The sequence below is a fragment of the Canis aureus genome, chromosome 5, assembly GCF_053574225.1.
Source record: "Canis aureus isolate CA01 chromosome 5, VMU_Caureus_v.1.0, whole genome shotgun sequence".
Taxonomy (NCBI): Eukaryota; Metazoa; Chordata; class Mammalia; order Carnivora; family Canidae; genus Canis; species Canis aureus.
Window position 1 is genome coordinate 20323214 of NC_135615.1, and position 26814 is coordinate 20350027.

Here is a 26814-nt window from a genome sequence, read left to right on the forward strand (position 1 = left end):
AATTTTAAAAATTACACTCATGGGAATTGCAATTACAAATTAATTGTTTGAGAGGTGACATTGTCACATCTTCTGATACTATATCCTTAGTTCCCTTAGTTCGTTGTGTTTTAGCTTTACATCTTTGAATAAAACTTTATAGTTTTTATTATAGGTTCTTTGTTAGAAAAAATTTATTCCACATATTTTCAACTTTTGATACAATTGTGAATGCAATTTTCCCTATCTAAATTTCTAGCTGTTGCTATGACATAGACATAATTATTACTATAGGGATTTTTGTATGTTTTTCTTATATCTATACACCTCAACCAATTCCCTTATTAATCTAACAGATTTTTCAATAGTCTTTTAAAATTTATTTCTTTTTTCTTTTTAAATTTAAATTCAATTTGCCAACATATAACACCCAGGGCTAACAGATTTTTTTTTTTCAACTAGGGGTTTTGAGTTTTCTAGGTATACAGTGTGAACAACAAAAACTTTTCTCTCTTCTTTGCAGATACATTACCAATGTGTTTTTCTGGTATTTTGTATTTATCAGGACTTCTAAAGCAACATTCCATATTAATATGAGTGATGGGTATCCTCACCTTGTTCCTGATTTTAATGAAAGTGGCCTTAGCATCATTTAGGATAATGTTTCCTATTGCTTTTTGTAAACAGAATTTATCTGACTTATATGGTTCTCTTCTATTCCTACATTATTTAGAATTTTATTAGACTAAGTTGTTTTATTTTATCAACTGACTTTTCATCATCCATTGTCATGACAGATGCTTTCTCTCCTCTAACTTGTTAATATAATGAATTATGTTGATAGATACTATGATGGTAAAGCATCCATGAATTTATGAAACAAATCTAGCTTGATTATAATGTTTTATTCCTTTGAAAAGGTTGCTGGATTCCATTTCTAGTACAATATTTTGCATTTCTATTTATGTAAGATTGGTTATATTTATGTAAGATATTTCCTTTTCTTTTTATATCACCTTTATCAGTTTTTAAATAGAAGTTAGGATTGCTTCCTAAAAGGATTTTGGAAGCTTTTAATATTTTCATCTGATCTAGAATTGTTTAAATACCAAAATTCAAGATTTTATTTTTGGAACTCAGCTGTAACAATACCTGGCACTACTGTATTTTTTTTTGCCCTATTTTTTTAAATTTTTATTTATTTATTCATGAGCGACAGACAGAGAGAGAGAGAGAGAGAGGCAGAGACACAGGCAGAGGGAGAAGCAGGCTCCATGCACCGGGAGCCCGACGTGGGATTCGATCCGGGGTCTCCAGGATCGCGCCCTGGGCCAAAGGCAGGCGCCAAACCGCTGCGCCATCCAGGGATCCCGCTATTTACTTTCTCTTTTATGGTAAATCTTTAATCATCTTTGCAGTCCTTTCTATAGTAATTTGTCTATGTATGGTATTCACATCATTTGGGATCAATATAGGCAGCTTACATTTGACCCAAAATATGTACATTTTCTTTAGGCTTTGAACTTGATTGCTATGAATTATATCTAACATTTTCTTAAAATTACTTCATCTTTGTTATCTATTTTTCATGTTTTCCTTAGTCCTAATCTTGTACATTTTTGTTCTCTTTTTCTTGGAAGCTCTTGATTTGGTTTTTAAAACAGCTTTATTGTGGTATAATTAATTTACAAAAAAATTCCAAATATTTAATGTATACATTTGGTGACTTTGAACATACACATACACTTCTGAAACCATCACCACAGTCAGGGTAATAAACATCTTCATCACATCCACAAGTTTCCTTTTACCCCTACATCATATTTTTTGTGGTAAAAACACTTGAGATCTACTTTCTTAAGAAACTTTTTAGCGTACAACATTGTTAGCTATAGGCATTAGGTTGTGGAGCAGATCTCTAGAACTTGTTCATCTTGCGTAACTGAAGCTTTATATGTATTGAACAACTACCCATTTCCCCCACCCCTAAGCCCCTAGTAACCACCAATATACCTTCTGCTTGTATGAGTTTGACTGTTTTAGATATCTCATGTAATAGGATCATGTAGTATTTGTCCTTCCATGACTGGACTCTTCCCCTTAACATAATGTCCCCCAAGTCCATCCTTGTTGTTGCATGTGTCAGGATTTCCTTCTTTTTAAGGCTGAATAATATTCCATTGTATGTATATACCACATTTTCTTTATCCATTCATCCATCATGGGACATTTTAGTTTGTTTCCATATCTTGGTTATGTGTAAGTGCTGCAACGAACACGAGAGTGCTAATATCTCTTTGAGATACTTTTTTCAATTCTTTCGAATAACTACCCAAAGTGAGATTGCTGGATTAAATGGTAGTTGTATTTTTAATTTAGCTACCATACTGCTTACCATAGTAGCTATACCACTTTATATTCCCAAAAAGAATGTTACAATGGTTCCAATTTCTTCTCATCCTCCCTGACATTTATTATCTTTTAAAAATAATAGCCATCCTAACAGGTGTAAGGCGATAGCTTATTACGATGTGACTTACATTTCCCTGATGAGTAGTGATGTTGAGCATCTTTTCAGATGCCTTTTGGCCATGTGTATATCTTCTTTGGAGAAACCTCTACTCATTCCTTTGCCCATTTTTTAAAGTGGGCTATTTGGGTTTTTTGCTATTGAGTCTGTAGGAATTCTTTGTATATTTTGGATATTATCAAATATATGGTTTGCAAATATTTTTCTCTCATTCTGTAGGTTGTCTTTTTGCTCTGATGATTTCTCTTATGGTGGTGCTGTGCAGAAGTCTTAATTTGATGTAATTGCACATACCCGATTTTGCTTCTGTTGCTTATGCTTTGTTGTCAAATCCAAGAAATCATTGCCAAGACCAACTTCGTGAAGTTTGTCACATGTTTTATTCTAGGAATTTTATAGTTTTAGATCTTACATGTAGGTCTTCATTTTGTGTTGATTTTTGCATATAGTGTAAGATAAGGATCCATTTCCATTCTTTTGCACTTGGATTTCTAATTATCCCAGCACCATTGGTTGAGGACACTCGCCTTTCTCCATTGTGTATTCTTGGCACCCTTGTTAAAGATCAGTTCACTGAATACACGTGGCTTTTTTGGGGGGCTTTTATGTTCCACTGGCCTATTTTTATGCCAGTACCATACTGTTTTAATTTTTTTCTTTATTTTTTGTTTGAGTATAGTTAACATACAGTGTTATATTAGTTTCAGATCATATTGTTTTAATTACTATAGCTTTGTAATATGTTTTGAAATCAGGAAGTATGATGCTTTCAGCTTTGTTCTTTCTCAAGATTGCTTTGGCTAGTTGGAATCTTTTGTGGGCCCATAAGAATTTCATGGTTTTTTTTTTTTTCTATTAAAAATGCCAGTGGTATTTTAATAGGGATTGCACTGAATTTGTAGATCACTCTGCATAGTATGGATATTTTAACAATATTAAATCTTCCCATCCACAAACACAGAATGTCTCTCCATTCATTTGTCTTCTTTAATTTCTTTCATCACTGATTTGTAGTTGCTGGTTTAAAACTTTAATCTCTTTTGTGAAGTTTATTCCTGAGTATTTTATTCTTTTTATGCTATTGTGGATGGGATTGTTTTCTTAATTTCTCTTTCAGATAATTTGTTGTTGGTGTATTTTTTTACGTTGATTTTGTATCTTGCAACTTTACTGTATTTATTTAGTTCTAAGTTTTATTTATTTAGTTTTTGGTGGAGTCTTTAGGATTTTCTCTCTCTGTATATGATCATGTCATCTATAAACAAATAATTTTACTTCTTCCTTTCCAACTTCAATGCCTTACATTGCCTTTTTTTTCTGTTGTGTTAGGACTTCCAATAGTATGTTGAATAGAAGTAGCAAGAGTGGGAATTCTTGACTTGTTCCAGATCTTAGAGTAAAAGCTTTTGGAGCTTTTGGTTTTTCACTATTTAGTGTGATAATAGGTTAGGCTGTTCACAAACCTTTATTGTGTTGAGGTACATTCTTTCTATATCTAGTTTATTGAGAGTTTTCATCATTAAAGGATGTTGAACTTTGCCAGATGCTTTTCCTGCATGTGGAATGATGCATGATCATGTGATTTTTATCTTTCAATCTGTTAAGTGACTTATAAATGTTGAACCATCTTTGCATCTCAGGGATAAATTCCAGTTGGTCGTGGTGTATGATCCTTTTAATGTGCTATTGAATTCATTTTGCTGGTATTTTTTTGAGGATTTTTGCATCAATCTTCACTGTCAGGAATATTGGCCTGTAGTTTTATTTCCTCATAGTGTCTTTGTCTGGTTTTGGTATCAGAGTAATGCTGGCCTCATAAAATGAGTTTGGAAGTTCTCCCTCTTCTTCAATTTTTTGGGAAGACTTTAAGAGGTATTGGTATTAATTCTTCTTTAAATATGTAGTAGAAATCACCAGTGAAGCCATCTAGTCTTTTCTTTGTTGGAAGGTTGTTTTTGCTTATTGATCCAGTCTCCTTACTAATGATTGGTCTGGTCAAGCGTTCTTATTTCTTCACAATTCAGTCTTGGTATAAATTGTATGTTTCTAGGAATTTACCCATTTCTTCTCTTTTCTAATTTGTTGGCATATAATTGTTCATGTTAGTCTCATGATCCTTTTTATTTCTGTGACATTGGTTATAATGTATGTTCTTTTTCTTGATTGAGCTCATAAGAGTTTGTTTATTTTATTGGTCTTTTGGAAGAATTGGCTTTGGGTTACATCCCATCTCTTGTGGGTTTTTCTTTTTCTATTGCTTTTTGTTATCTTAATTCCTTTTTCTGCTGTGTTATCTTTTTTATTTTGTTTCTAATTTCTTTTTTTAATAAATTAATTTTTTATTATTTATTATTAAATTATCCTAATTTCTTTTTTTAATAAATTAATTTTTTATTGGTGTTCAATTTACCAACATACAGAATAACACCCAGTGCTCATCCCGTCAAGTGTTCCCCTCAGTGCCCGTCACCCACTCACCCCCACCCCCCGCCCTCCTCCCCTTCCACCACCCCTAGTTTGTTTCCCAGAGTTAGGAGTCTGTATGTTCTGTCTCCCTTTCTGATATTTCCCACACATTTCTTCTCCCTTCCCTTATATTCACTTTCACTGTTATTTATATTCCCCAAATGAATGAGAACATACACTGTTTGTCTTTACATTTTTAAATTTTGTTGTCTAAAATCATGATGGCGTTTGTGCAGGAAAATGCTAACTCAGCAAGGCTGGCTGCTCAAACTGCACACTGACAAGAAAGACCTGTCTTTGGAATTGGCCCTTTGCTGACTCCTGGGAGATGAGCTTTGAAACCTTAGAATATTCTGCTGGGTCAGAGCATTTTTGCATGCCTAAAGCCTTGGGCTATGTGTTACCAGCTTAATCAGATGCTTTATGCTAACAGTGTGATTTTTTTGTGAATACGTGTTTTTGCTCTGCGAGGCTAGAACCTAAGTAGCTGAGGTCAGTCATGCAGATACTGTGTGCCTATGTTTCTGACTCCCAATAAAAACCCACAACACCAAGGCCAGGTGTGCTTCGCAGGTTGACAACACTTTGCATGTGCTGTCACACATCGTTGCCAGGAGACTTAAGTATATCTTTGTGATTCTCCTAGGAGAGGTGACCCGAAAGCTTGCATCTGGTTTCTTCTGGACTTCATCCCATGCACCTTTTCTCTTTGCCAAATTTAATCCATTACTTGTCCCTGCAATAAACCATAGCTGTGAATATAATCGTTTTTCTGGGTCTTGTGAGTCCTAGTGAATCATCAAGCCTGTGGGTGATGTTGGGAATCCCAGACACATCATTCCAGGTTATAATTTTCCACTAAGTACAGTTTTCACTGTGTGCCAGAGATTTTAGAATGCAGTTCTCTTCCTCTCATTGCTTTCTCTGTGTCGTTCATGACTTCATTTTTATTTTTCTCTTCTAGCCAAAGATGTATTTAGAAGTGAATTTCTTTTCTGAGTAATAGAGACATATGTGCATTTTTATATCCAATTTTATTTGATTATGATCAAAGAACATGGTCATTAAAATTTCACCTTTTAGAAATGAATTCATTTTCTTTCCCTTTGGGAACAAAAACATTCATAATTAAGCATTATTTTTTTTTACTATTATATGGAAGCAAGATACTATTCCTTTATAGTTCAGATACTCTATTTCTCCACTGCATTCCTCCACGCAGCCAGAAAGAAGGTACTTATCACTTTACTTAATCTTTTCCTATTCCCTTAACTCCTAGATCTTGCTGAATTTATAATTTTTAGTACAAAACTATTATTAGCATTTCACTTGCAGCGTGTGGAAGACAGAAAACTTTGTGTTGTATTTGAATAAGATCTATCAGAGGCAGCTTAAATTAGTGCTATTCTGTTGAATAGCTGTTGGGAAGAGAACTGGTTAAAAAAAAAAAAGCTTTAAAAAAAATAGAACATGCCGTGTGGTGGATTCATTTTCACAAGACCAGAAAGTTCACATTCTGAGTGGTAGATTATTTATCACAAGTCTGATAAGTTAATTTACAGCTGAAGTGAACAAAATCAATTTCCTATAACAATGTTTTCAAGCTTTGTGGTTAAACCATTATATTTAAATCATATATTTACATTATATGATTGTCAAATACTTATATTTCTCAACATGTCTTGCTTTTTCTTATAACTGTCAGTAAACTTAAGGACAACGTCTCTGATCTAGTTTAATCTTGAATACTGTGAACTCTTCTAGGTAGTTTCCAGCACTGTTTATTTCTTTGCTTATTTAGAGTACTCTAGTAGTCACCAGGATGGAAATATTTTTCTTTGTTCTCTTTCTTGTCTTGCTAAGAGAAGCAATATCAATACAACCCTAGAAGACTTATATCATCAAGACTAGTTTTTCTCTCAAGGCTTCTTATCAATTAAAATTGTAAATTATATTTTTGTCACTGAGGCCAGTCAAATAAACTTTTAACTTCTTTTTTTCTAAAGATTTTATTTATTTATTCATGAGAGACACAGAGAGGCAGAGACATAGGCAGAGGGAGAAGCAGGCTCCCCTTGGGGAACCTGATACAGGACTCGATCCCAGGACCTCAGGATCACGCCCTGAGCTGAAGGCAGATGCTCAACTGCTGAGCCACTCAAGCATCCACAATATCTTTTTTATTTTTTCAAGATTTTATTTATTTATTAGAAAATAAGTGAGGGGAGGGGCAAAGGGTGAGGGTCAAGTAGACTCTCCACTGAGCAGGGCGCCTAATGTGGGGCTTGATCCTAGGACTCCGGTGTCATGACCTGAGCCAAAGGCAGATGCTTAACCCACTAAGGCACTCAGGCATCCCAGGCCTCTAATTTCTAATCTTCAGATACAATCATTCTTCATTTAGATTTAATGATTTGTATATTTCAGGGCTGGTTACTGACCACTTGCTTTCCCATTCTATCTTTATCTTCTGAGCTCTATTGTGAATATTTTATTGTTTGACTAAAAATCTTTGCCTTGAATAATATTGTCCTTGGATGAGGCTCATAGAATGTTTTTGGAATCCTGTATATTCATAAACAAATATCTTTACCCTCCTGGATGAGTGAATGCTATCTTAGATGGATACATGTTTCTTGGATGGCAGAGGTGTTCTTTGCTGCAGAAGTCTGCAGATGTCCATCAGCTTCCATGTTCATTCCACAGATGAACTTAATGCCAATCTTATAGGGGTGTATGTGTGTATAAATTACTATATTGTCTGTCTAAAATCTTGTAAAAGTTTATTTTTGGTTTTAGAATTCAGAAAATTTGATAGGATATGCACAGGGATGCATCTGGAATTCTCATTTGTTGAACTCCAGGCTCAGTTAATACAGCAAGCATAATACTAGACTGTCAAAGATGTCTTAATCTTCTGAACCTATGAATGTGTTACATTGTATCACAAGGGGAGGATTAAGGTTGTGGATGGAATTAAGGCTGCCAGTAATTTACCTTGAGATGGGGAGATTATTCGGTATTATCTGAGTGTGCCCAGTGTTATCACAAAGGTTCTCATATATGAATGAAGGGGGCAGTAAGGTCAGAGTCAGATAAAGGTTAAAGATGCCATGGTGATGTTTGACTTCTAGAACTGTAAGAAGTCTCAAATGGGTCTCAGTGGGCAAAAAATCAAGTGGTCAGCAGGGATAAATGCAGCTATAAGCCACTAATTTTGTGATCATTTGTTAGGGTAGTAACGGGAAACTAATACAGTTGATTTGGCATCAAGAGGAACTAGGGGTGGTGGAAGGGGAGGAGGGCGGGGGATGGGGTGAATGGGTGACGGGCACTGAGGGGGGCACTTGACAGGATGAGCACTGGGTGTTATTCTGTATGTTGGTAAATTGAACACCAACAAAAAATAAATTTATTATTAAAAAAAAAAAAGAGGAGAAAAGTCCTGCTTAAGCTGTCTCTTAATGGCCTGCACAGAGACTCTGCACATGTCCTCAGGTCTGCTCAAAGCTAACATGTGCCAGGCTGAACAGAAATAGCTGGAAGGTAGAATCAAGAGGAGAGGACATCAGGAAGGCGCTCAAGGCACCATCTTGCTAAACTCCTCATCACTTACCTTTTCAACCTTGTACTTGCTATTCTCTAGCATGATATCTTCACCTTCTCTCTGGACTTCATTCTTTAATAAAACTACAGTACTTACTATTCTTCTGTGTTTGAATTTTAGTGTCCTAATCAAGTTATTAATGTAGAGGTTGCAGGCAGGGAGGGAAAGAGAGAGAGAGGGAAAAGAATGAAACCAGAAAAACAAAGCCATAGATAGTCGGGTGTTGCTTTTGTTGCCTGGTAGGTAACAGTAGTAGAACTGTGGGTCACAGAGATTCTGACACTTTCTGAACTCTATAGGCTAAGAGGTCCCCTACCTAAGGTAAACAAACAATTTAGTGGGGATAATTAACATGACCTAGAGTACAACCAAGATTAGGCTAAAAACAAGAAGTGACGATGGGGATAAAGCCAAGCCTGAGACTTCCAGCGAGGGAATTAAAGAGCAACAGAAAAAATTGAGTAGTCTGGCACACCATTTAGAATCCAGGATTTGTTAATTAAAAGACTTGCTCTCTTTGGCAATAATTACTGCCGACTAGAAAATTTGTAAATGCAGTAGTGCTCTTTTTTTTTTTTTTTAACGGAGGAAATGCATTTTCATTTAATGAAAGAAATGCACTTCTCTGTCAAAACTATATATTAACATGGGCAGAAATAAAATAGAAGGCATAAGAATGTGTTTTAGGATAACAAAGGAAAACAGCTGTTTAAGAAATGTAAGTAAAATCACATCGAATGCTCAAGAAAGAATGAAATATATATTGAGAATCTTGTTGGGAGGGGAGAGGATGATTTATCGCATGAAGGGAGAGAAGGTCACCAGCAATGGGCCAAGACTGGGGTGGGGTCCTTGAGAGGCTGTGAAGGGGGCAAGAACTGGTTAGGGCAGGACCAGCAAACTATGGCCTATGGGCCCAATCCAGCCTGCTTGTTATCATAAATAAAGTCTTCTTGAACACAGACACTCATTCATTTAGGTATCATCTGTGGCACTTTATGCTTCAATGGTGGAGTTGAAAAGTTGCCCCAAAGACCGTATGATCCACAAAGGTGAAAGTATTTACGATCTAGCCCTTTACAGACATTTGCTGAACCCTTGAATAGAGGTAGTAGCTCTCAATAGAAATATTGAGATTAGCTATGAAGCACGTTCTGATTAAGTTGTAACTAACAAATTGTCTAAGTTCACAAATGATTTACTTTCTCAAAAATAAAACAGAGTGGATTCAAGACCATCCCCATGAACAGGTGTAGTATGCTTTCTTTGGGAAAGAGACAGGGCTATGGAGTAGAATTTGTGTTTCCCAAGTAACCCTGAGAGTGAGGTGGGTTTTGGACACAGCTCATCTCTATCACAAAAATGAGTTGAAAAGACAAAATTGAAAAGTGCTTACCTAGAGAAGGTTGTGTTAAGGACTTGGGGATATATATATTATATATTACATATAATATATATAAGTTGACATATATATATATATATATATATATATATATATATATATATATATATTAGTGTTTTTAAGATGTCAGTGATGAAAAGGGACAGCACCTTCCTCTGTTAGCAACACAAGCTCCTTCAGCTCTGATAGGGCACATCCTGAGACTGTTGGGCTCTTTCTGCCTCTGATAATTGGTCAAAAAGCCAACCTCGGGTTTTCCTTGAGACCCCTGAAAAGGCCTTGATGTGATTTCAGGAGTTCCTTGGATCCTGAAAACGTTCTCTTTTTTTTTGTTGGAAGTTTGGGGTAAGGAGAGTGGAAGGGACATGTGGGTTCTGGGGGGCATAGGATATGAGATTTGAAGAAAATGCTGTATTGGGTTGAGCAAACATTTTAGAATGAATTGCTTTCTGAGTCTCTACTTTGTGTTGAAACATTCCCAATTTGGGTAGTGGGTTGAGAGTGAAAAAAGCAACAGCGTTCTGGGTGCCTGAAAAGTAGAACATCATGGAGATTTCCCAAGGCAGAGATGGGGTCCAGGGAGAGAAGGTTTGGAGACATAATTTTATGAAGTGCTGGCATGTTTACTTTCAACTGGACCAGGCAAACAGAAACTTTAAGTCAAAATATATCATTCATCTACAAAGCTGACTGTCTGCTTTACATGATTCAGAAAGATATTCGGAGTTTGTATCTTGCTCTAGACTTGCTTGTTTGTTTTTTTTTCATATATGTAAATTCCAAGTGCCTTAAAAATAGGAAATTCTATCCTGTCTCATGTTGAGTGCATCTGCTCTAGCACCTGATGGCACCTTTCATAAGGCACTCAGTGAATTCAGTAATTGCAATTAATCACAGGAGGCTGACAGATGAGCATTTAATCAGGGTAAGTATTGCTGGTCCAGGTGGTTAATATAGAGAAAGGATGTCATTCCCAGAGAGGAAGGAGATTAGTACTTCATTTGTGAGAACTGGAATATTTTTTTCTGCCCACCTCCATAGTGTGTTTTTCCAAATTCTCCCTTAAACCTATAGTCTAAGAAAAGAAAAAGTAAGAATGAAATTTTTTTTGAGTTTATATTAGCAATATTATGTGACCACAGAGGGCAGGGTCTTTGACTTGTTCACTGTGTATCCCTAGCACTTGTTCACTGTGTATCCCTAGCACTTAAAATATTGTCTGGCACATGGTAGGGATAAAATATTTTTTAATTTTTAGTCATGGGTTTTTTTTTCTTGTGACTTTCTTGCTATAGCTTTAACATTTTGAGTCATATATTTTGATATTCTAACGTATTCCTGCAACCATAGAGAACTCCATACTGGATATTAATATGCATATCAAATTTCAGATGCTAATAAAAGAAGAAGCAAGTTGACTTATATATCTGATTTCTCAATATAAAGCTTTCATTAGCATCCTTGCTTTATTATGTTTCATCTTATTTTTATTCATTTTGCTTTATCAATTCAAAGATATTATTTTCCAGTGTTTATTTTCACAGGACAGCCCATGAGGTTTGGGTAGTTATTGCTTGGTTAGGAAAATATCAGCAACAGAAACTACAACATATTCCTTAATTTACATAGGAAGGATCTGGTATAAAAAGAGAGTAAGTAACATCCCTGAGGGCATTTATATAAGTCTTGGGGATGAGGTATTGAAAACTAATTTTTTTCAGACTTCCAAGGAATCTTCCTCAGGACTCATTTTTCCCTAATAGGAAGTAGGTACATAAAAGTGGAACCTATAATAGGTTAATATATTAGGAGTATTGTGATCCTGTCTGTTTGGTAAGAGAGAAATAGGGCAACCTTTCATATTTTTAAAGTTCTTTTGGAAAAAAAAAAGGTCTTTTGAATGGATTTGAAGTAAAAGCAAGAGTGTAAATGGACTGCATAACTTTGATCTACTACAGTTATAGGTATTTAAGGGTTCTGTTGAAGAAATGGTGTATACCTTGGCTGAGCACACAGAAGCAAAATTATTTCAGTCAGATGCAGTGTTAATTTACCTCCAAATCTGAGATACCCATCAACCTGAGATCTTTGCTGCTTAAGATAGCTGGAAGGAACAAGAATGGCATGGCTGTGTCCTATTTTGATTTATTTTTTATTTTTTAAAGTAGGCTCCATGCCCGTCACAGAGCCCAATGCAGGGCTTGAACTCACAACCCTGAGGTCAAGAGATCAAGAGTCAGATGCCTCACTGACTAAGACACCCAGGCACCCCATGCATGCTGTGTCTTAGTTTTAGACCAATGAGTGAATATGACCTCAGATTTGGAAATCAACAAAAATAAGAATAAAATATAGTTTTTACATTAAATTGGAGACTAATGGGATGAATTTTAGGATGAATTTTAGAGAACAGGATATTCTCTGCAAAAATAAAAATAAAGAACAGGATAAAATGTTCATTTCCTTTAATAAACAAGTTGTAAAATGATTACATTTCTAAGTGAGCAATGTTCAGTTGTCATTTTACTTTGTTTCTATTTAATCATCTCCAACTCAGCTCTTTTTAGGGTATCAAGATAAAGTGGGAATTGGGGCACCTGGGTGGCTCAGTCAGTTAAGCCTCTGCCTTCAGCTAAGGTCATGATCTTCGGGTCTTGAGATCGAGCCTGTGTTGGGCTCTCTGCTCAGCAGAGTGTGGTTCAACATCTCCTCCCTGCTTGTGCTCTCCCTCACCCCCCTCAAATACATAAAAACTTTTTTAAAATCTCCAAAATAGAGTGGGAATTTGAGTCCTATCACGATACTGGGTTTTCTCCATCTGCAAAATGAAGAATTGGAAGGAATTGGAAAATCATCTGATTCAAACTTTGAAATTAATTTCTTACAAACTTTAAATAAAAAAAATTGTAAATCGAATGGAGCTCGAGGTTAAGGAAGCAATTAGAGTGTTTGGAGGATAGGCAGGAAATAGCTATTTTGACTGAGACAGTTTCTGAATAATGCTATAATTTGGATTTAATCTTCTGGCAATGGGGTTTATTATGCAGTGTGCTTTAAAGCTTTTTTCAAAACATTGAATATTTTTATGGAGTTCTTGACATGCTAACTATAGATTATATGGTAACATGGTTTTTATTTCTCAGGTTAAAATGAAACTCTTTTATCCTTGAAGAAAGAAGAATTCATATTGATCCTTCTTTACCCATGCCCTAAGCCCTGAACCATCATAATAAAACATGCTTTCTTCATTTTTTTTATATTAGGAGTGTTTCGATATAGAATGCTTTTTAATTAATCCAGCTAATAGAGCAAGCAGCAGTGTGTCCTGATTGGAAATGAAGCTTCTCAGCTTTTTCATGTGCATGTGATAGGAAATATTGCCCTTCTTACATACCACCCCCAGCGAAATGGATTTTACCTCATTTCTGAGGTGCTTTATATATCACAATCACATGCAACTTGAAAGGAACATAAAAGTTTGCCTGCACTGGCAAATCTCTCCATCCTTGATTACTTAGAAGTTTATTCCCCATTCATTTCCAAGTTTTCAATCCTCAGTGGATCATATATCAGAGTCTGTTCTTTCCAATTTATTGGTCATCAATAATAAACAAGACATTGATCGGTGGGTGGAGTGTTGTTGTTTTCATAGTGGCTTTACATATATCACTGCCTCATCTAGTCCATTGGGGACTTTCCCATGGACTTTCCCATGTTGTAGAAGGGGAAGTTGCAGCTCAGTGAGGTTCAGTGACCCCCGTGTCAGCCCCACAGCTGGTGAATGGCACAGCCAGGACCAGTGTAGACTTTTGACCTTGAGACTCATAGAGTTATTTTATTCCATATGTTGTGTTTTTAAGCTATCCACTTAACATGCCAGCAGTGATAATCTATGTTAATCACTATAGAGGTAGGACTGAAGCTTCAACTTTCTAGAAGCACTTCCTCTAAAGGAGTACTGCTAATAATAATAATAATAAAAAAAAGGAGTACTGCTATACCATACAAGAGGGTTCTATGTTATCCTTCCTTGTGGTCTGGGAAGATCCTCCAGAAGATCTTAAATTTGTTAAGCCAAACTGTCTCAAGGAAAGCCAACAAGCTGCCTGAGAGACGAGCTTGATGTGGAAGGATAAGGGCACAGTTTGCTGACCTTTAAACCACAACAGGTGCTAAGCTAGTTAAGCCTCCAGTGGCATACCATTAGAGACCAAGTCCCTCACCATTTGGCTGATCTCTATTCTCCTGCTTCAAGAGTTGCCATTTCTCCCAATGCAGGGATGAACCATTTCTTCTGGGAATGCAACTGGCTAATGTTGTGTCCTTTTGCGTTTGATAGTCCCATTAAAGAGATTCTCTGTCTCCTGCACTAATGGATCTCTTTTCTTAAGGACCGTTAGTACCTCAATTAATGTGACACATGCACACTTGGCCTATGTTGAATGGTGCATTTTTTGAAAACATGTATCACCATTGTGAAGTTCTGCACACTAGTCTTCCTTCCTTCCTTCCTTCTTTCCTTCCTTCCTTCCTTCCTTCCTGGGAGACACATGAAGAGAGGCAGAGACATAGGTAGAGGGAGAAGCAGGTTCCCTGCAGGAACCCGATGTGGGACTCGATCCCAGGACCCCGGGATCACACCGTGAGCTGCAGGCAAATGCTCAACCACTGAACCACCCAGTCGTTCCTCCCCACACTATTCTGTTGCTTTTCACATATAGTGTGTGTAATAAATATTGCCTGAGTGGCAATTAATCTAAGACTTTCCAGTTCCTTGTGGCAAGCAGCAGTTTAAGAAAATTATTAGAGATTTAGAGGGAGCACTCTGAAATCAACTCTGCAATCTATAAAAGTCAGGTCAAGAGAAGCCAGTTCAAGCTGCTTTCTTCTTCCTAAAGGATTATTTGTTTACTTATCCATGAGTGTTCTTACAACAAAGCATGCATCCATTAGAGATGACTCTCCTTGATGGTTTTTTTTTTTTTTTGTACTTGTGAAAGCATATCTTACAGAATTAACATCTTGACATTAATTTCTAGGAAATATTAGCTCTGAGTCTACTTATACCCCAGATTGCTCAGAGCAAAACAAAATAAAAATGAAGGAGGTAACTGATGAAAGAGTTTCTCAAAGAATCCATTATCATAAACCATCATGCAAAAAAAACCAACTGAACCGCTCTGAGGTCTGGATGCTCTGGAGCTGAACTCTTGACAATTAGATGCTTATATTCCCTAGGGTCCTAAATTAAAACGGGAAGGATGGAAAAGAAATCAGATGAAGAATAGTTTTTTAGTTTGCTAGATAGAAAAACCAATATTTTTAAAATCTTATTATCCTTTCTGAAAATCTTGAGCAGAATTTTTTTTCAAACTGATCGTTCCCTTCGACAAAATCCATTTCCAGGAGCCACATAAGATATGTACAAGATATGTCATGTTCGTGAAATCCAGTGATGAACTGGTTTTAACCCTTAGGTCCCAGTCACAGCATTTACTCCTCGAGTTAAGTGAAAGAAGAGGGGTAGGAATCCCATTTCCTCAGGTCTCATTTGAGGCTGGCCCTGGGCTGAATGCTTTCACAAGCATTTGTCTTTCAAGTAGAGAAAGAGGTTTAAATGTGAGAGCAAAGAAAGATGACTTGGAATAACTGGGGTGCAGAATGCCTGCTTGAGTTTACAGCTTCATTGCAAGGTGGAGGGTATAATCTTAAACTAGAGAACAATCTTTCACATTCTTCCCCTCTCTAAAATACAATTTCTATTGAGACAGCTAATGGTCCTTAAAATGTCTCATCAAGGAAGCCACAGAACATTTTTAAAATGTAGAGTTGTTTTTCCTTTCTTTTTTTCCAGGTAATAAACACTTGACATTTAGGAAATGCAGTTCTAAATTTACGAGGCACATAGCACTTTTCAGCCACACTCGTGGTATTGCAGGGTGCCAGTCGTGTACATAAATATATCTTATCAAGCAGAATTTCATTCATTAATGTGGTATGTTTTTAGAAAGGGACATTAATGCCTGATTCATGGAGAGTGAAGCGAGATGCAAATTAAACATCTTAAAGGAAGGGCAGCTACATTCTAATTCCTTACCCTGCCTTTCTTAGTTCTCCTCTACGTTGCACCATTATGAACTATGGTTTGAATTGTGTTCGCTTGGCCCATTACAAGAATGTTGGCAGTGGCTTTAGCAAAGAAGAAAGAGCAAAGCGGTTGCTAATCTCTTAGGCAGTTAGTCCGGATCTTAGTGGCAAGCAGTAGAATCCAGCTCTGGGGCTATCTTGAACAGAAAGAGAACTTATAGGAATGTGAGGAGGGCTATGAGGACCAGGCTTGGAAATCAGCCACAATACCCAAAAGCATGGGAAAACCAGGCAGGCAGCAGGAACCGTACATGAAGCCACCCTGGCGTCTGGTCCCCAGTCATCATTGATGAGGCCACAATTATGTACTCTGCATCCCTCGCTCTCCTAACATTCAAGGACCTGATGTCCAAGTGGATCCTTGGTTTCCCGACTGCTCTGTGATAGTGAAAGGAAAGACCTGGGTATGTGACTTCGGGAGAAAAAAATTCGATAATATGAGAGATTTCCTAAAAGGGAGCTAATAAAATGAAGTTTGGGTGTTGGACAGCCCCTGGCTGGCATATGTCCCCAACACTCAAGGACAAGCTTATCTATAATGGAGAATAAAATATATTCTCGGGCACCTGGGTGGCTTAGTGGTTGAGCTTCTGCCTTTGGCTCAGGTCATGATCCCAGGGTCCTGGGATCGAGTCCCACATCAGGCTCCCCGGAGGGAGCCTGCTTCTCCCTCTGCCTGTGTGTCTGCCTCTCTCTGTCTCTTTCTCTCTCTGTGTCTTTCATGAATAAATAAATAAAATTTTTAAAAAAAGATGCTGTGTATCTCCAGATCTTCCTCAGCTTATGATGTGGTCATGTCCTGATAAACCCATCCTAAGTTGAAAATAGCCTCAGTTGAAATGTATTTATTATACCTAGCCTAGCAAACATCATAGTTTAAGCCCAGATTGCCATAACCATGCTTAGAACACTTGGCATTCGCCTACAGTTGGGCAAAATCATCTAACACACAGCCTATTTTGTAATAAAGTGTGGGCTAGCTCATGTAATGTATTGAACACTGAACCAAAAGTGAAAAACAGAATGATTGGATGGATGCGGAATAGTTGCAAATGAATTGGTGGGTTTACCCTCGTGATGGCTGCTGACTGGGAGCTGTGACTCGCTGCAGCTGCCCAGCGTCACCAGAGACAGTATCCTTTCACATACCACCGGCCCAGAAAGGATCCAAATTCAAAATTCAAAGTACACTTTCTGCTATAGGTGTATCACTTTCACACCATCCTAAAGTCAAAAACCCATCAGTCAGATTGTAAGTAGGAGCCATCTGTAGGTGGAGAAGTCAGGAGGATGACGAGCTCCCACATCTTGCTTCCTCCAAAATGTGTTGTCTGTGATGTCCTGCTGCCTGTTCTAACACATCTTTCTCCAAAGTGGCAGCATGTGATTAAAAACAAAACAAAAACCAAAAACCAAAAACCAAAAAACAAAACAAAACAAAACAAAAACAAGGGAAATGGGAGCTGGGCTGTTTTGTCCTGAGAACAATAATAATACTGTCATTTACTGAGCAGTGTATGTGCTCCGGCCTTCTTTGTGTTATCTTGCTTAGCTTTCTGAGTATAGTCTGAGAAGTTAAGGAACTTGCCCAAGAACTTGCTGGTGGCAGGTGGCAAAGCCAAGATGCATACTTACCTGTGACTCCAAAGCCCATGATCTTTGGAGAGCTCACAATTGCCAGAGCCTGCAGAAAGCCTAGAGCTGCAACAGAACAAATTAACTGCTGAGCTTTAATTCCCTGAACCCCTCTTATGGGGGTAGGTTCAATTCAGAACCAAAATACTTTATGTCTCTTATAAGAAGGTGAATCCATAAATTGGAAGGGCACAAGAAAGAGGTTTTCTATCTTTCTACAGCCTCATCCTTGTGCAAAGCCATCTTGTGCTCTCTTCATCCATGTATTGATTGGAATGACTGAAATTTTCAGAACTATTGACTCCTGAAACGCATTCCCTCAGAGCAGAAGGCTGTGGATCAAGGCCATCTCAACGCTCCTGACCACCAGAGGGCAGTGGACCCATACATCCTGGCTACCCACCAGCATCCCTCAGGAGCAGCGGCATCACCTGGGAGCTTGCTAGAAATTCATTCTGTAAGACTCGTCCCTGACTGACTCCATCAGAACCTTTATTTTAACAAGATTCCCTGGTGATAGTCTCTTCAATAAATGGTGTTGGGAAAATTGGACAGCCACAGGCAGAAGAATGAAACTAGACCATTCTCTTACACCATACACAAAGATAAACTCAGAATGGTTAAAGATCTAAATGTCAGACAAGAATCCATCACAATCCTAGAGGAGAACACAGGCAGCAACTTTTTTGAACTTGGCCACGGCAACTTCTTGCAAGACACATCTATGAAGACAACAGAAACAAAAGCAGTAGTGATCTACTGGGACTTCATCAAGATAAAAATTTATGCACAGCAAAGGAAACAGCCAACAAAACTGAAAGGCAATCTATGGAGTTGGAGAAGATATTTGCAAATGACATATTGGATAAAGGGCTAGTATCCAAGATCTATAAAGAATTTGTCAAACACAACACCCAAGAAACAAACAACCCAGTCAAGAAATGAGCAGAAGACATGAAAAGACATTTCTCCAAAGAAGACATACACATGGCCAATGAGCACATGAGAAAATGTTCCGCATAACTTGCCATCAGGGAAATACAAATCAAAACCACCATGAGATACCACCTCACACCAGTGAGAATGGCTCAAATTAACAAGACAGGAAACAACAAATGTTGGTGAGGTTGTGGAGAAAGGGGAACCCTCTTGCACTGTTGGCGGAAATGCAAGCTGGTGCAGCCACTCTGTAAAACAGTACGGAGGTTCCTCAAGAAGTAAAAAATAGGGCTACCCTATGACCCAGCAATTGTACCCCCAAAGATACAGATGCAATGAAAAGCTGGGACACCTGCACCCCAATGTTCATAGCAGCAATGTCCACAATAACCAAACTGGGGAGGGAACCATGATGTCCTTCGGTAGATGAATGGATAAAGAAGATGTGGTATATATACACCATGGAATATTATTCGGCCACCAGAAAGGATGAATATCTACTATTTACATTGATGTGGATTGAACTAAAGGGTATTACGCTGAGTGAAGTAAGTCAATTGGAGAAAGACAATCATCATATGTTTCACTCATGTGGAATATAGGAAATAGTGATAGGGACCATACAGGAAGGGAGAGAAACTGAGTGGGGAAAAATTAGAGAGGAAGACAAACCATGAGAGACTCCTGACTCTGGGAAATAAACAAAGGGTTGTGGAAGGGGAGGTGGCTGGGTATGGGGTAACTGGGTGATAGGCATTAAGAAGGGCGCATGATGAGATGGGCACAGGGTGTTATACTATATGTTGGCAAATTGAACTTAAATAAAAATTTTTTAAATTTTGTTTTAAAAGTTAAAAAAATCCCTGGTTATTTGTGTGCAAATTAAAGTTTAACAGTCTCTCTCCGAATCATAACTTGGTCATCAAGAACCAAGTGGTCCCGTTTTCTTTACTGTTTTTAAAAATATGGTAACAACTCCATGGACTATTCAACATGAGCAAAGCATTTGTGCTAATCACCTCAAATTATCATTTGGGAGATGTATTCTTAATCCTCTTTTTTGGTCAGAAGACAGATTTAGAGAGATTAAGTACTTTGGTAAAATTACAAAGCTAAATGAAAGTTTCTGGATTGAAACACAGGTCGATCTTTCGATGAAGCAGTACTACTTCCTATCATTCTTGCTGTTTTTTGAAGCATAGTTTTTAAGAGGTGTGTTTTGGGATCACAAAAAAGAACCGAATTTGGTTTATTTTGCTCTTGCCTTGACCGTGCCTCTTGCTGGCTAAATGTTTTGGTCAATGATTATTAATCTATCTTGCCATAAAAGGACTACGATATATAATAGAAATGTTCAAAAGTGTCTTAATAGTCATAATAAATTCATTTTTTACTTAAAGAATTCTGAGTAGTGTCTGTTGGATCATTTTAATCCCTCAATTCTGTAGTTTAATGTGGCCCTTGGAAAAGTCCTGTGACTTCCAAACCCACCAGTAGATGTCAGTATTTCTTTGGACACCGCAATGACCTCTTAGTTTTTTTTTTTTTTTTTCGCCTCACCATTCAATGTCAAAGGATCAATTGCCTTTGAAGAATGGACAGAGGTTCCTTCTACATTTCACTTGGTTGGAGGAATCTTCTTAGACAAGTATCTTTAAGGGTGTTAATGACTCAAAAATTATCTTCTGAATCTCTCTCTCTCTCTCTCTCTCTCACACACACACACACACACACACACACACACACTTTTATGGGAAAGATTCAAACAAAGGATTTTCTCCCCAGGAGACCTGTCTGGGGACAAGACCTCTGGCTAGTAAATCAAGCTGATCCCACTCACCAGGAACTAAGCAACCACACCATGGTAAAGGCCAATCCAAAAAGAATTGCCCTTTGAAGAAAGTGACAAAGAAATCTACAGCACAGACAGCTCGCTTTGGGTACTTTGATCAGAACTAGTTGGGTAAGACCGTAGCCCTCTACCAAGGCTTTATTTACTTCTCAAATAATATGTTATATGCAAATATTTTCTGGAGCGTGTTTCGGAGTTTTATTAAATGTGTAAGAAGGTTGAATAATTTATCAGGTTAATGGAAGAGTAGGATTTAAGTTGATGTGTATTTGATTTTTGACTCTGGTGTTTGATTTGTGTGGTTTTTTCACGCCCCCACCAGCAGTGGAGGTGCTAATAACAATTAGACTCTTCCCAGCTGAGAGCTTTTTCTCGTTTGCTTTCTAGAATCATTCTGCTTCTTTTTTTTTTCTTTCTTACCTTTGCTTTAGATTAACTACATAAAATCATTTGACAGTTATCTGAAGGGACTAACTTCCCTGACAAGGGAGGTCATTAGTAGCTTCTTGGTGAGAAACAAATCTTGACAGGGATTAAATAAGAGACACACTTTCTGAGTCATTAGATGCTAGACAGGTTAAAATCCCAGAAAAATATGTGGTAGCATTCAATTTGGCACTAGGTAATGACTTAATGGTTCTCTAGATTTCTGTGATATTCTGTGTGGAACAGTTAAGCCCTCCTGAGGCCTGATTAGCAAACAGTATTACTTCACTTTGCAGGAGAAGATGTAAGCAGTTGTTAGTTGGAAAATTTAGAAGTGCTTTAGGGTTATTCACGATGCCTGTTTTGTAATTTAACAATTATGTAGATTGATGATGAGTGTCATCTCACTCAAGAAGTCTGGAGATGGAGCTAGTTTATTGTTTGTCAGAACTCATCAATTTAGAAATTACCTTTTAAAAAAAAAAATTCATTCATGAGAGACACAGAGAGGCAGAGAGAGAAGCAGGGAGCCTGATGGAGGACTTGATCCCAGGACCTTGGGATCATGACCTGAGCCAAATGCAGACGCTCAACCACCAAGCCACCCAGGTGCCCCAGAACTCATCAATTTAGAAGCTAGATGCTGGGGTTTTGTTGTTCTTATAAGCATCCTATAGTGGTTGAGAGCATACACTTTGGATCTGAATTTAAGTCTCCGCTCCATCATTTACTGAGTGGGTGGCTTTGTGAATATTATATCTACAAAGCTCAATTTATTCATCTGTAAAACTCATCTGCAAAACTCATCGTTTTGCAGATGCTTAATTTATAGGATCCTTGTGAGGTATCCATAATGGAGCTAGAAAAACATCTTTTTTCTATCCTTGTTCCCTCCTCCAGGGCTGGTTTTAGACATGTGTTGGGGGAGGCTGGCCTGCCTAATATTTGATGTATTCATTCAATAGTCATGGACTAAACACACACTGTGTGTCAGGCATGTGTGTACTGAACACTGAATGATACAGCAGTGAAAAAGGCAAAGGAGGTCCCATCTGTCATGGAATTTATATTCTAATAGGAGCCACAGGAAAATGAGCAAGTAAACAAACACTCAAATATGTAATAACGATATATAGACAGTAATTAAGTATGTTGGAGAAAAATAAGGTAAAGGGAAAGAAAGTGAAGAAAAAAGTCAAGGGAAATCTCTTGGAGGGGGTGATAAAATCCAGGAAAATGGTTATTTCAAAACTATAGTGGGGTCTCCATGTAGCTAAAGAGGGGCTGTCCCGAGATGGGTAAGTAATGGATTTCTTTTCTCAAAGGTAGATAGAGCCAAGGCATAGTCCAAGAAAATAAGAGGCTGAAAAAGAGGCAGATCCCACTCTGGCTCATAATGGAATCTTTTCTTTTCCTTGGAGGATCAGAAGAACCTCTGCAGATTGTTATATCTAAGGAAATGTCCTTCTTTTGACAAGAACTATTGTGTGATCTTGGATAAGGTGAACATGTAGGGTCAGAAGTCCCCTCAAAACAACCTGCTATGAAAAAAAAAACAAAAAACAAAAAACAAAGAAAAAAAACAACCTGCTATGGAACATCACTGATACACTGTCTCAGACTGTGAGACACCTTGGGACCCCCCTTGGTCTTCATTCTCAACCACAGTTGCCAGTAGGCTATTGCCAGCCTAATCCCGTCTTAGCTTTTACTTCATGGAAGACCTAAGCAGGTCTGGGAGCAGGAATAGTCAGGGGAAACTGGCGGTGAGATGAATTCTGCAGGCCAGAACTGAGGGTAGGTGAGACAGACACAGAGCTGGCTTTATTAACAGGCCTTTAATACAAGATATTTAAAAAGGATGGGGCCATGAAGGGTCCCTTAATCATTACAAGCCAAGGAGTCACAGTTACCATAAGTTGGAAGGGCAACCAAAGTGGCTTGACCCATAGGAAGTTGCAGAAATTGTTAATAGACCCTGGCCTTCCTTACAGGCAAAATAGCCAACAGGGTACTTCTTAGTTTTTATAACCTGAAGGAGGCAAGGATGGAGGAGTAGAAGGCAATCACCCAATCAAAAGTTTTGTTGCCTTGCTTAGTTCTCACACTGAGCCAATGTTCAGATCTAGAACACACTGACTCTAGGGGCTGAGACTGGTGTCATAGCTGGCTGGCTGAGGGCCTAGAAAGAAAAGACTCAAGGAGGACTGGGATGGAGATGCATGAAGTGTGAAGATTTTTGTAGCACATATTAATGCCTACCAAAAAGCATCTCGCCACAAAAGAGACATTGAACAACCAAGTAGGCAAAATGATTCAACCAACTGACATTAGCTAGCCATGGTTACTGATCACCCAGGGACTGGAACAATGAGCAAATGAATGGACCAGCTACAATGGCAGCTTGGAGGCCACACATGGATCCAATTGCATGGAGACTTTTTCCAAGGACAGTCCAGCTACTGCTGAATCTGATTAGCACATCAAGAAAATCTGTCTGCCCCTGGGCCATGTTATAGCTTTGGGATCCTCTGTCCTTAAAATGCATGCCTCTCTCTCTCCTCTAGGCAGATGGTTGAATGCTATACTTCATCTTCTCAAGTTTTGGCCTAAAGACAGGAGTCCATCCCTGGTAGGAACATGTTAACAGTGTATTTTTAGCATACACCAAAAGTCATTATTTGACATTCAATTTTGTCTCATTATGGTAGACTCAAATTTTATGAACCCAAACTGTATTCACTGAGATCTGTTTCAAAGAAGGCCCATTAGCCAAATCATGTGAACACAGAGTTGCTGTGGAATAGCGACTTTGTAGTTTTTCTGATCAGCCATTTTAGATGGCTCTTCCCATGACAAAATATGGCTTGTTATTTATTTATTTTAGTGGAAACCATAAAATCACATCAACGCAGTATTGTCAAGAGGACTTTATGGTCAAGCCAAAAAATGTCATTCCCCAATGGTACTGAAAGTCAGTATAGGTCTGAGTGTATCCAATTCTTGAATAGAACAGACTGGAACTTCACGGATGACATTCTGCTTCAGGATTGCCCTGTCAGTTTGAAGCAAAAGAACTCAAATGGTAACTCATGGGCTTGAAAGGTGACTACTCAAAACAGCCAGAATGATTTGCTGAAGCACATGGCAATTGGAACAAAAATTGCCTATTTCTGTCAAACCCCATAGGAAGAAATTTTGAAATGTGTTCTGTCTGGAGCTGATTGCATTGTTTCATGGGCAGTTCATCCTATCTACTACCTGGAGACAGCTTCAGCATATCCATTTTTATTTCTTGCAGTAAACCAATTTATGATCAGTGAATCACACCGGGGACGAGAGTTTATCTGGAGGTGGTGAGGAGAACATTCAGTTATCTGACTGCACCCATAGCCCCACACATATGAGATTATACAGCGGTAGTTTGCATTACCCATATTTAATTGGAGTTGAAAGATGGGATTTGTTGTGGTGCCATGAAATAGACAGTGCCTAGGAAGAGAAAGGCTTTTGAGACTGTCAAACATAATGTAGCTTCCTGGAGTTAATGTCAGACTATATATTTATATAAAATTAATTTTGTAAAAATAAATATATATAAATAAATAAGTAAATAAAATTAATTTTGTTCATAGATGTTGAACAGTTAGGTGTGGAATTGTCTTGCGCAAGACATAAAGGGACATTAAAATCATCAACTCATCGTCTCTTTTCTCAAGGAGGCATATAATTGCTTCAAGGTCAGCCCATAAGGTGGCCAGAAAGGAAAAAAGCCTTCAGGAAAAGCTTCGGGTATACAACAGTGGTATCTCCCTTACGTTGGTTGCTTCCGTTGCTTCCTGGTGTCCTCCTAAGCTGCCTGCGTGAAATCTGAAATCAGCACCCAGCAGGGGCAGACTGAAGAAAGAGGCTAGTTGGTAGGTTAGTAGATGACAACTTTCATAAGCAAAAGAACTTTATATATGAGGCTTGTCTCCATGGCCACAAGAGGAATAGATCTCCACATCTGCCTGTCAAATTTTAAACATTTCTATAGTCTTAACTGGGTGTACCACCATATAGTCTCGACACCACATCACTTTCTTAAAGCTGTGCTCTTGAGGCAGCTTCTGGGAGTGGGGAGGGCAAGCAGAATGGACATTACAAGGAATGTAAGGAATTACAAGGGAAGGAAGGAAGGAGCGTCTCCAACTCATGGGTCAAACGGCAGTCACCTCTCCACTCCTGTGTCTTTCCATTTATCCTGCACTATACATCTCTTGTACATCCCATCCTGCCTTTGGCTTTTCAAAGAATCTTAGCCAACATAATTTGGTTTGTTGATGTTTTGTCAGGATATTTGCATCTATATCCATGAATAAAGTTGATCTGCAAATTTTACGTCCTATTTTGTGTCTATTTATCTAGTTTTAGAAATGAGGTTATGCTATCTTCATATAATTAGGGAATGTTCCTTCATTTTTATGATTTTGAAGTATTTGTGATACTTTGGAATTTGTACTTTTAAATGTTTTGTAGAACTAAATTGTTAGAACAATCTGTTCCTGATACTTTCTTTCGAGAAAAACTTCAAGTTTTCTTTATCTTCTTAAGCTAACTTTGATTGGGACCTCCTGTTTAAACCCCAGCAGGGTAGCTTATATGGTAGGTGATATTTTCCAAAAATGGCCACAACACTACCTCTCATTCCACATGTTCTTCTGTATTGTAACCTTGCCATTCTCACACCAAAAGTTAGAGTCTATTTCTCCATCCTTGAATCTAGGTGGTTTCTGTGACTTATTTGACTGATAGGTTATAAGGGAAATATGCTGTGTCACTTACAGAGACAGGCCTTATCAAACCTGGACATTTTTGTTTCCTGCCTCTCAGCGGTGAGTCACACTGTAAGGAGTATAGCTATCCTGTTACTATGCTGTGAGAAGCCTAAGCCCTGGATTTTGAGACAGTATGTGGATAGTGAAAGAAACCAAGAAGCACTGAGGCAAGAGGCATAATAATGAAATGCCATCTTATATTCCCTATCCAGTTGAGCCTCCAGATGACCCAGCCTTAGTGGACCAATTGTCTGCAATTGCATGAATAATCCCAAATTTACTCACCGTGAGCCGAGTCAACCCAGAGAACTATACACTGCTGCTTTAAGCTGATGAGTTTTGCAGTTGCATATTTCATGGTTACAATAGGTAATTTGAATATCTCTCTCTCCATGGAAACAAGTATAATAGCTGGAACACACACACACACACACACACACACACACACACACAGACCTGTTTGAATGTATTTGAGAGCAACCAATACAGTTGGATTGAGAGCTGTACACCTTGGAGAAGGAAAGTATCCATAGTAAAATCCACACTCACCTAGTTTTTCCCAAGAGGGTAATTTCCAAATGAGGGAGAGAGCTCAAACACAGAATGGTATTCCCCTTAGGCTAAGGAGACAGAGATGCATTCCAGTTGTTGGCCATCTCAAACGCTGCATTTATTTAGGGCAAGACACCAAGAAACCTAGCAGGAACAGTGGCAGGGAAGCTAAAAATCAAGCAGAGATTTCAACACCTGGAGAAGCAGAGGCTAGAGTGTAAGCTCTGTCAACAGAGGGCTGTCATAAACTGTGTTTATGACACAATTGAGACACACAAATATCCCCCACACTAGAGCTAATGGCCACACTTGAGAAGTAACAATGGTATTAAGATAATGAAGTTAAAATAGGCCAGCCCTAACAAAGGCTAAAATTAACACTTACCAAATCAAGGTCATCCACTGGTACTCTATTTGCCTGTAAAAAGAAAACATGGGGTACCTAAGTGGCCCAGTCAGTTA

General features: G+C 38.1%; 1 long non-coding RNA gene across 1 annotated transcript in view; it reads right to left on the reverse strand.

Moving 5' to 3' along the window:
- Window positions 1–26547, reverse strand: part of LOC144313782 (uncharacterized) — a 51691-nt gene extending 25144 nt beyond the window's left edge. Inside the window, exon 1 of the long non-coding RNA XR_013379405.1 lies at window positions 26350–26547. This is a non-coding gene — a long non-coding RNA (uncharacterized LOC144313782). The remainder of the gene's footprint in view (window positions 1–26349) is intronic.
- Window positions 26548–26814: the final 267 nt, after the last annotated feature.